The sequence below is a fragment of the Adiantum capillus-veneris genome, unplaced genomic scaffold (assembly GCF_014529385.1).
Source record: "Adiantum capillus-veneris isolate H3 unplaced genomic scaffold, ASM1452938v2 Hic_scaffold_33, whole genome shotgun sequence".
NCBI lineage: Eukaryota > Viridiplantae > Streptophyta > Polypodiopsida > Polypodiales > Pteridaceae > Adiantum > Adiantum capillus-veneris.
In genome coordinates this window covers 2965087-2975397 of record NW_028221440.1, presented here as the reverse complement: position 1 = coordinate 2975397, position 10311 = coordinate 2965087, and the positions used below count along the sequence as shown (strand labels likewise).

Here is a 10311-nt window from a genome sequence, read left to right as displayed (position 1 = left end):
TACTCCATCCGTCTCCAAGTACATTATCCAGTTCAGTCATAGAAAGTCTTCTATTAAGCCACATTGTCTTTGTCCTCTACAAGTCCATTGTTTTGAAACATGCCATAAAGACATGTATAGGCAAGAACTATTGAAATTTAATCCTTCTTGATATCCTGCCTGGAGACATAGCTTTAAGGATGTCTTCTTTGATCTTGGATTTGAAGCTTGATATAGTACATGCATCAGGAGCTTCCCAGTCAAGTGAACTTATGGTGGGAACGAGTAACTGATGTAGTTCTCCATATGCTTCTTCTCGTGATGGAACCTTGTATTCTGCAAAATAGACAAACAAATCCATTGTTTTGTAAAAGGAAGGTGGCTTGTCAGCATACATAGCATCTGCAATCCCTTTATGCATTGCTTTGAATGTCCCACTTAGACTCTCCACAGGGTGCCATTCCACAGCTGTTGAAGGAAATATATCTGGAATGAAATCAAAAAATGAGAAAAAACAATGGGAGAATGAAAAATTCATTGTATCAAATAGAAGTTTTTTTTTACTTATAGTAAGAATGCATTGTGGGATGTTCTTCCTAGTCTAACACCATATCTTTGGCCATGTACACATGTTGAACCTTAGCTAGCCAGCCATTGTCGGTCACTTTGAAAGCAAGAACATGACCTTTCCAATGGCTTTTTACTTTATCACGTTTAGTTCTCTTCACTCTGTGTACACCTTTGCATGAAGGAAGCATTGTTACCCAGTCATTCACACGAAAAGATATGGGCTTCCAAAGAACATCCTCTCTAACATTATGAAAGTCACAAGAAGTTATGTGAAGGGCGACGTGCAAAAGACGCCATGGAAACTCAGAGATTAGAGAAGAAGAAAGAAAATATAGAGACGAAAAGACTTAAACCTCTCACAAAATAGAGAGAGAGTGAAAATGGTATATGTTTGAAAAAAGTAGGTGATTTGTCATCAATGGCCTTGTTTTGAGAGCCTTCTGACATAGATTTCGTATCTTTTAACAACGCTTTTGTGAAATATAAAATAGATGTAGTTATTACTCATCATACCACAAGAACGAGGGTGTGTGTGAGTGTGAGAGAGAGAGTATATGGTCAAGCTATCCCCCTCCTAGTTCAAGCTTGAAGTTGATTGGACCTTCTCTAGACTAGCCAATCACATGCATTAGACATATCAAGCAACCATGGGAGAATTTGGACAAGTTTCCTCCTTTCCCCTTTGAGAGAGAGGGCTTGAAAAATGATTAAACAATTAATTAAATAAATTAAATTCTCATTGGACTCCTTAGATGTCAACCAATAGGCTTTAGCATGTGTATGTGCTTTACATGTGTCCTTGTTGCCTCGTAGGTCTTGGTCTTGCCTTGAGTGAGTGTATTTGTCTGTTCTCTCTCATGCCCCTAGCTTTAGGGCTCGCCCCCTTCTTGTAGGGATCATGTTGACTTTGGGACACTTCACCCCTTGAGCACCTTAGTGATGAAGCCCCTCAAGCACCTTATTCATAAAACATGACAAACACCTCAAAAACCTTAATCATCATCAAGAATAACAAGCACCTCAAGCACCTTAGTCAGCAAGCATGAAAAGCACCTCAAGCACCTTAGTTAGCAAGCATGACAAGCACCTCAAGCTTGGGCCAGGTTCCCACCTCAAGGTCAGCCCTAGCTTGCCTAAGGTCCTAGGTCTAAGCACTTTTAACACTAACCTTTGGAGGTCTTTAATGAAGCTAACCCTATGGTCTTTCAAGCTCCATTATCTAGCATTGCTCTTTGACATACCATCTCTCATTTGGACCCATTGACTCTAGTCTCGTGCTGAGATAGATCCATCACCACATGTTTTATATTCTAACTCTTGTTCCCGTTCATTCTCCCACATTAAATGATCAGGTTAATATGAGAAAATCATTTGGGTTAGCTAGATATTATATTATGACAAAACGAGCACACTTCTAATTTTTAAATTATTCAAAAATAGCTAATTTAAAATTTAGAAATAGAAAACAATTTCTACTATAAATTAAAATCAACAAAATTTAATTATATCATTAAATTCTGACAAAAAGAGCACACTTCTACTTTTTAAAATTATTCAAGAATATTTAATTTAAAAATTAGAAATAGGAAACAATTTCTAGTATAAATTAAAATTAAAAAAATTTAATTATATCATTATATCATTGACAACTAAATTTTAAAAATAGCTTAAATGTTTACTTTTTTTAATTGTTTTAGTTTTTCAAATTTTATAATATAAGAGAAAGAGAATTAGTTTTTCAGAAAAATTTGATATTTGATTGTATCAACTAGTGCTAGGAAAGCACTTGCAACATGATATATAATAACAATTTGTCAATCAAAATTTTCTTCCATCAAAGAAAATTTTGATCAAACAATTTTTTTATTGAAGTGCAGAGAAATAATACAGAGGGCCAATTTTAATGACGTGTCCCCGTATGATACTATCATTTTATTGTGCCAAACATATTACACGGCCATTAAACAAGTATAATATATTTAACGTTTAGTGTTTAACGTTTAACATTTAATGTTTGACTTATAATGCAGCTTAGGTTTCAATTTTAGTTGAGTGAGTAGAGTAGCTGCCTTTTGTTTCTTTTCAGGTGACTAGTGCTACCATTGGTGATGGATCCTGCTATCCCCACTTTTGCTTGTGTTGCTGCTCTCTTTGTGCTGGTTGTGACAATAGCCAAGTCAACACCCTCATTTGTAGTGTTTTTTTAGTTTGCTAGCTAGCAAAGTCATGTTGCTTATAGTAATCTCACTAGTGTGAACCCCATTCCCTGCTGCTTTATCCCACACCTTGTTGCCATTAGGGTGCTGAAGAGGAATGTTATGCAGAAAGGTGGCTAAATCGACTTTTGCCTTCAAATTCTTTAGACTAGGTTGTTTTTCAAATTGATGGCCTCAACAATAAACTTATATACTAGCCTAAAATCCAAAGCTGCAAGTGGGACTCCCTAAGATCCTCATTTTCATTTCTTGGTAGCTTCAACATCCTCTTTTAGATGTTTGTTGACTTCCTTAGCTGAAAATGGCTTAGCCTTGACATTGTAAGGGATTCTGAGAACATGTCCCATAGCTACTTTATTAGCATGTACTTCTTGACCATTGATTTTTGCAAATCCAATCTCTGGATCAAAGGTTTCAACCACTTGTTGTATAAGCATCAACTTCTACATCAAATTCAATTCTAATGTCCTCTAACACCACCTTTAGATCCCACAGCTTCAATAATACATGTTCACTCTAATGGAAAACATCTTTCCCAATATTGGTATGGGGGACTGAGAAAACCTAATGTGTCTGCTTTATTTGTTCATTAATGAGCTATCTGGCTTCATCTAAAATTTCCCACATCTTCTTTGTCAGTTTCTTTGTCTTCCCCATAGTTGTACCTTCTAAGTATTCCTGTGAAGATGATGATGTGCCAGTGGTGGTGGATATATAAAAGCAGAAAAGCTTTGGAGTGTCGGGTTTGGAGAGAAAATGTTTAGCAGTAGAGGGTGAAGGCAAAGGTGTGGAACTTGATGTAGGCTATGTAGGCAATGAAGGTGTCAAAGGCTCAGCAACAAGTGGAGAAGTGAGTCACGTGATAGCTTGACAAAGAAGTGCAAGATCACACACCCTTTGCATAGTTATCTTTATACATGCCATGAGTGCCCCACGCTCTTACTCTCTTGGTTTTAGGGCCACCGTCAGTCATGTGGTAACCATGTGTTGGTCCAACCAGCTACTCATTACCTAGAAGATTTTGGTCTTGATTGTTGATCACATGTGATTGTTAAGGTTGTAAGACTATATTGGCTTTGGTTTTATCTGATTCTAAAATTCTCAATTAGTTTGGTTTGCTCTTGGCACCTCTCCTGAATTGCTCTGATGTGGAACAATTCAATGGCTCACTTTTTGATTCAGAATGGATTTTAGACTCTAATGCTATTGGGATTTCCTTTGACCTGGCATAATATAGTTTGATTTTAGCCCCATTGTAGGCTCTAGGTAGCAATAATCCATATAAGTCCTTTAATCTTATTGTTCCATTAAAAAATATCCAATCAACCTCATAAGGTCCAGGCCATGATATTTTCAAGTTAGGTTTCTTTGGTCCCAACTACTATCATGCGAATGTTTCCTCCTTTGCTGAAATACTTCCTGTTCCAACATAGCCCTTTCTTTGATCTCATCAACCTGCAGTAACTCATCCAACCTCTGTTTCAGATTCTACTTGAAATCCATTCCATGTTCCACTACCAATCTAGGACTAGGACATGCAAACTCCATCAGGACTACTGCCTCTATCCTATAAACCATTTTGAATTGTGTCATTCTAGTAGTTACTTTGTAGGCATGTTCGATAGCCCATAGCACGGTCTAGAGTTTTGCATCCCATTGATGTGATACTTTCTAAACTATCTTGGTTAAAATTGTAAAGAAGAGGATGCAAGAGAGCTACACAAGAAGACAACACAAAGCACACAGAGATGGAAAGCTTCTTCTTCTTTTCACAGAAAAGAGAGTACAAAATGACTAAGTGCTAAAACTGAAAAGTAGCACATATGTACATGCGGTCACTAAGTGTGAACTCGCTAGAAGCATACTAGGCTGGCATTATAAGTGTAGTCCAGCTGTAGAATCACTGGCAGAGATCCTCCGTGTCGGTCACCTAACGCGCCAGTGAGTAAATGTCGTAAGCGGCCAAGACCCGTAGTGGATGCCAGCTCAAGATGTAGAGCTCGACATCTCAAACTCCCCCTCGAGCTCTGCATGTCGCAGAGTCCAAGCATAGTCAGGAAACGTCGAAGCTTCTCAGCTCCGAGGGCCTTGGTAAAGATATCCGCTATCTGCTCCTTTGTGCTGACGTAGACCAAGTCGATGTCGCCCGCCAACACTCGCTCTCGAACGTAGTGGTAATGGACCTCTATGTGCTTGGTCCTGGCATGGAACACTGGGTTCCTAGCCAACTGCATGCTGCTAAGGTTGTCACAATGGATGAGAATCTGCTGGTCCACCTGCACTCCCAAGTCCTCAAGTAATGTGCGTAGCCAAGCTACCTCGCACGCCGCAACTGCTGCACCTCTGTACTCGGCCTCTATGCTCGATAAAGCAACCGTAGGCTGCTTTTTGTTGCTCCAAGTAACAGCAGCACTCCCAAAAGAAAACATGAAGCCACTCGTAGATCTCCTATCAACAATGCTACCTGCCCAATCTGCATCTGTATACCCATACAATGCTAATGGCACATCTGTTGCATAGAACAATGCGTAGTGAAGAGTCCCTTGCACATATCGAAGTGTGCGTCGTACTCCATCCAAATGTGGCTTCCTCGGAAGCTGCATGAACTGACTCTCCAAGCCTACTGTGTAGCTCAAGTCTAGCCTCGTGATAGTCAAGTAGATTAGACTACCCACAATCTTCCTTTACATCTTGACATCCTCAACAACATCACCCTTCTCTGCACTCAGCTTTGCATTCACATCCAAGGGAATAGAAATTGGCTTACAATCAGCCATACCATACTTTGAAAACATGTCCAAAGCATATTGTCTCTGTGACAGCCATAAACCCTCTGGAGTCCTGATCACCTCAATGCCAAGAAAGTAGCGCAACTCGCCCAAATATTTCATTTCAAACTCCTGCTTGAGAAGACCCTTCACATGGTCAATCTCCATAGCATTGTCACCCACAATAATAAGGTCATCTACATATATGGTAATGACCACAATCCCCACATCACTCTCACGTACATAGAGTGAATGATCAGCATGAGCTCTCCTAAACCCAATACTGACAAGATACTTGGCAATCCTGTCATACCATACTCTAGAGCCCTGCTTCAAACCATACAAAGCTTTGAGAAGTCTGCATACATAATCTGGGTAACCTAGATCGACATAACCAGGTGGTTGATCCATATACACTTCCTCTTGCAACTCACCATTCAAGAAGGCATTCTTTACATCCATTTGATGCATAATCCATCCTCTAGATGCAACCACTGCTATGACAGCTCTCACAGTCGTCATCTTTGCCACTGGAGCAAAAGTCTCCTCATAGTCTATGCCATACGTCTGTGCATAACCCTTTGCAACCAGCCTTGCCTTGTGACGCTCAATGTTACCATCAGCCTTATGCTTGGTTTTATACACCCATTTACAGCCAATAGCTTTCTTGCCACTTGGCAATGGCACCAACTCCCATGTGTCGTTTGCTTCCAATGCAGCCATCTCTTCATTCATTGCTTCATCCCAATGCACATTTCCAACTGCATCCTCAAAACATGTGGGCTCCACATCCTGTATCACCTTAGCCATGTAGGCTTGGTGATGAGCTAGATACCCATCATAAGTCAATTTCTGAACTGGATTTTTGACTCTGTTAGATCTGTGCGGTCCTGGGTCACTCCTTTGCCCTTTAGCATCTTCTTGTACTTTCCTTACACCAGGTGTCCTAACAGCCGGAATTCCAAATTCCTCATCAAGACTTTGTTCAGAACCATCTGAATCCATGTCTACATGTGAAAAACCTTGATGATGCATCAGCCATAAAGGGAGGTTCATCTACCTTTCCCTTTCCTTTTCGTGATACATTCCCTGTACCTGCTAGTGGAGTAACCTGCGTACGTACTCTACGATTCCATGGCTTCTCAACAGAGCCACGAGAAGATGACTCTTGTGGTCCACTCAAAACCTATGAGTGTGGCCTCACATTTTGTACAACCACATCATCTTTTACATTAGCCCCAATAGTTCCATGTGCATTACTGTACCAGCTGCTCATCTCATCAAAGACTACATCTCTGCTCACTCGTAATTCTCGTGTAGTAGGATTGTAGCACCTGTACCCCTTTTGTTCAAGGGAATATCCCACAAGAATACATTTCTCTGCTTTAGGATCCAATTTCCTACGCAACTCATCTGGTACATGCACGTAAGCTATGCAGCCAAACACTTTCAAGTGTGCCAAATCAGGCTTTGTACCTGTAAACTTTTCCTCAGGCGTTACATCATGCACTGCAGCTGTAGGTGTCCTGTTCATAATGTACACAGCTGTATTTATAGCTTCAGCCCAAAAATGATGAGGCATGTTCTTCTCATTCATCAATGCACGTGCAACCTCTGCAATGTGCCTGTTTTTCCTTTCAGCGACCCCATTCTGCTGTGGAGTATATCTGCATGTAAACTGCCTGTGTATACCATGCATTCGCAGAAAATCTGAAAAATCAATGGAGAAGTACTCTCCCCCTCCATCTGACCTCAATGTCTTGATTTGCATATCTGTCTCCTTCTCAATCATGACTTTGAAGTCTTGAAAGTGACCAAACACTTCACTTTTGTTACGCATGAAGTAGACCCATACTTTCCTTGTATGGTCATCAATGAAAGAGACATAATACCTGCAACCATGTATACTTGCAGTAAAGTTATTTTGCCTCTGTGGGCACCACCTCAAGTGGTTTACATACATCTCATGTGGAATGACTTGATGTATGTCAACTTGCACAGATTTACAGCGCTTCAATCATCCCCTTGTGTGGATGATATGGCTGCAAACCCCCCTCACCCCCCCCTTTTTCAACCTACCCCTCTCGCTTTTCTTTCGTTCTTTCTTTTAATGCTAGGTGTTCAACATTGCTCTTGAAATTTCAATTTTGTCTAGATGGCGTTGCAAACTAGGTGCGCTTTACATAATTTTTCTTATCAGCTTCAGGCAATTCTATCCCTACTCACACACACCACTTCTTTCTCTCTCACTCGCGCAAGCTTACAGACGCGCGCACCCTCACCACAACACGCGCAGCACACAGACGAGGACAGCTCTGCGTCGTTGGGAAGAGTCCACCATACTTCGTTGGACTAACAGAAGAGCGCTCACTCTCTCTTCTCTCTCTCTCAAGCTCTCTTCAGTTGAGAGAGTTACTTTTTGATGTGGGTGTGGAGATTGCGGTGTGCTTGGGAAGAGTGGAGGTAAGCGATACTGTTTTGCGTGAAATGAGTACTTGCAGCCGAAACTAGGCAGCTCAACAGGCGAATTTTGTGTTATTACGGTGGTATACGGGATGTTTCCGATATTGGGCTGTCCTATAGAATTCCATAGGGACTCCTGGTTACTTCCTGCGTAGGAAATGCATTGGATATTATCGATTGCATTGGCTTCTCCAGAGGGGGGAGAGAGAGAGAGATTGATTCTTTTGGGGGGTGCTGAGGATCGGTACCTTTGATGTGATCAATGGAAGCGTTTTCACCAATGGGTTGTGTGTGTATTCTCCTGTGATTAATGCAAGCTTTTTCTCCAGTATTGTGTTTTCTTGTTACTTTTGCTCGAGGAATGTGTGTGCATGTGGAGAGAGAGGGAGAGAGAGGGATGAGGAGTTCAACTGGTTAAGCTTACATCTACAACAGGCTCAATGGAACTATATCTTACCCTTTTTCTCCTATGTGAACAGACTTTGATTATGGGAAAACCCAAGAACAAGGGGCCAGGTATAGAGGAAGGAACAGAGGAGGAGGAGGAGAAGGGAAGGCCTGCAGGGTATCCCGAAGCTGACACCAAACCAGAGGAAGATGAAAGGAGACCACAAGAGGAGGAGCAGCTGGCGGCAGCGGCCCCACTCCGACCCCTCCCCCTGTTCCTGCCCCTCGGAAGCGTGGCAGACCTCGCAAAGTAGTCCCGAAAGTCGAAGAGACCACCGCAGTATTATCACTGCAGAGCACAGTCGTGAGCACAGATGCCGAAAGCAAGAAGCAGAAGGCTGAAAGTCCCTCTGCTATCCGCAACGGCACTCCCCCCAATGAGCAATTGAACACTGGTTCTAAGCTTGCTAAACGGGCACCGCTTCGGAGGGAGGGCAGCCGGCGCAAAAGTGAGCCAAGGCGAGCTGCTGATTAAGCAGGCTCTTTATTTCTCCCTCGGGTGTGACGGTGTGTATCTGGGTCATTCTTTTGATTGATCAGAAGAAAGAGAGAGAGAAAGAGTGTGTGTGTGTGAGACCTTGTGGATACATTCATCTCCTTTTGGACTTTGCCTCCCAAGACAAAGCATCATTTTTTTCCACAGAGAACCAAGCGAGTACTTCTGGTTGGCTGTTAAGCCTCTCTTGCTTCATGTGTGTGTCAATCCTGAGTTGGGCCTCATCTCTAATCCATGGAGATTTATGTGCTGTGAATTATTGCCATTTAAATGTGACTCCTAAAGGTGTGAAACCAATCCCAATGGCTGCATTGGTCTTGTAGAAGTTAGCTTGGCAGAGAGTATCAACATTTTATTGTGTCTGATGAAGTTGTCCAAATCTCACTAACTTCCCTAATTTATCTACATGGCACATGTAACATAGCTTCGTAGTCTACATTTAGCACCAGTTAATTTGTCTCATACGCCTTCAACGTTTATTGTAACTATACTGATTTTGGCATATTGCATCAGTAACGTACTAATAATGGATGCACTCTCAATGACATTCCAATTTCAAACATTTGATAAGTTCACATGGTTCGGGGTATATCTCAAATGGTTAATTGAATAGGCCACTTGAATATATCTTAGAAGTTCATATGACTCTTCATGGTAGGTCTAAAATGGTTTCATTGACATGGTTCACAAGGATACACCACTCTAGGCTTCAGTGTTTAACCCACCTACCTCAGACTTGAAATCTTCCGAGTTCATGTGAATGCTGATACTACAAAAACACTTCCGTAGTTATGATCAAACAACTTTTTTCTGTTAACCCAATGCAGCTCTGGCATTTTTCATATTTTGAAGGTGGCTGAACTAAACAACCAACAAATTATGTGGCATCCAAGGAAGAGCTACATAGCCACTGAATGCAAATTGTCCACGAAGGGGAAAGAAATGTCGAATTTCAGCTATGTTGTACTAGCAAAGCCATGCTAAAAATAATTCTGATAGTGTCTTCTTGGATTTTTATGAAATTAACTACTACCTAATATGAGAATGGCTTTAATCTTAAAAAACATTTCCACAGCATAAAATTGTATGTGTTGGGAGAAGAGGGGGGAGATCGACCGCTTAAATTATTCAACACAAGCTCCCAAACATCACCATCAACCTGTCCACCTTTTCTTTCAATTTTCAAGCACACACACTCACACCTAGACTATGACACACACACACACAGTAAACATAGAATTGACATAGACATGCTTGTAAGAGAGTGTAAGAGATGTGTAAGGAATGGAGACTAGATTAGAGAGTACACAGCAAAATAACCATAGCATAAAAGAGTAGAGAAGAGAATCTGCAAGAGAAAAGCTTAAATCTA

At 41.2% G+C, this 10311-nt stretch overlaps 1 pseudogene; it reads left to right on the top strand.

Moving 5' to 3' along the window:
* The first annotated feature begins 8018 nt into the window (after positions 1-8018).
* Positions 8019-9302, top strand: LOC147416990 (uncharacterized; annotated as a pseudogene).
* The last annotated feature ends 1009 nt before the right edge of the window (positions 9303-10311 follow it).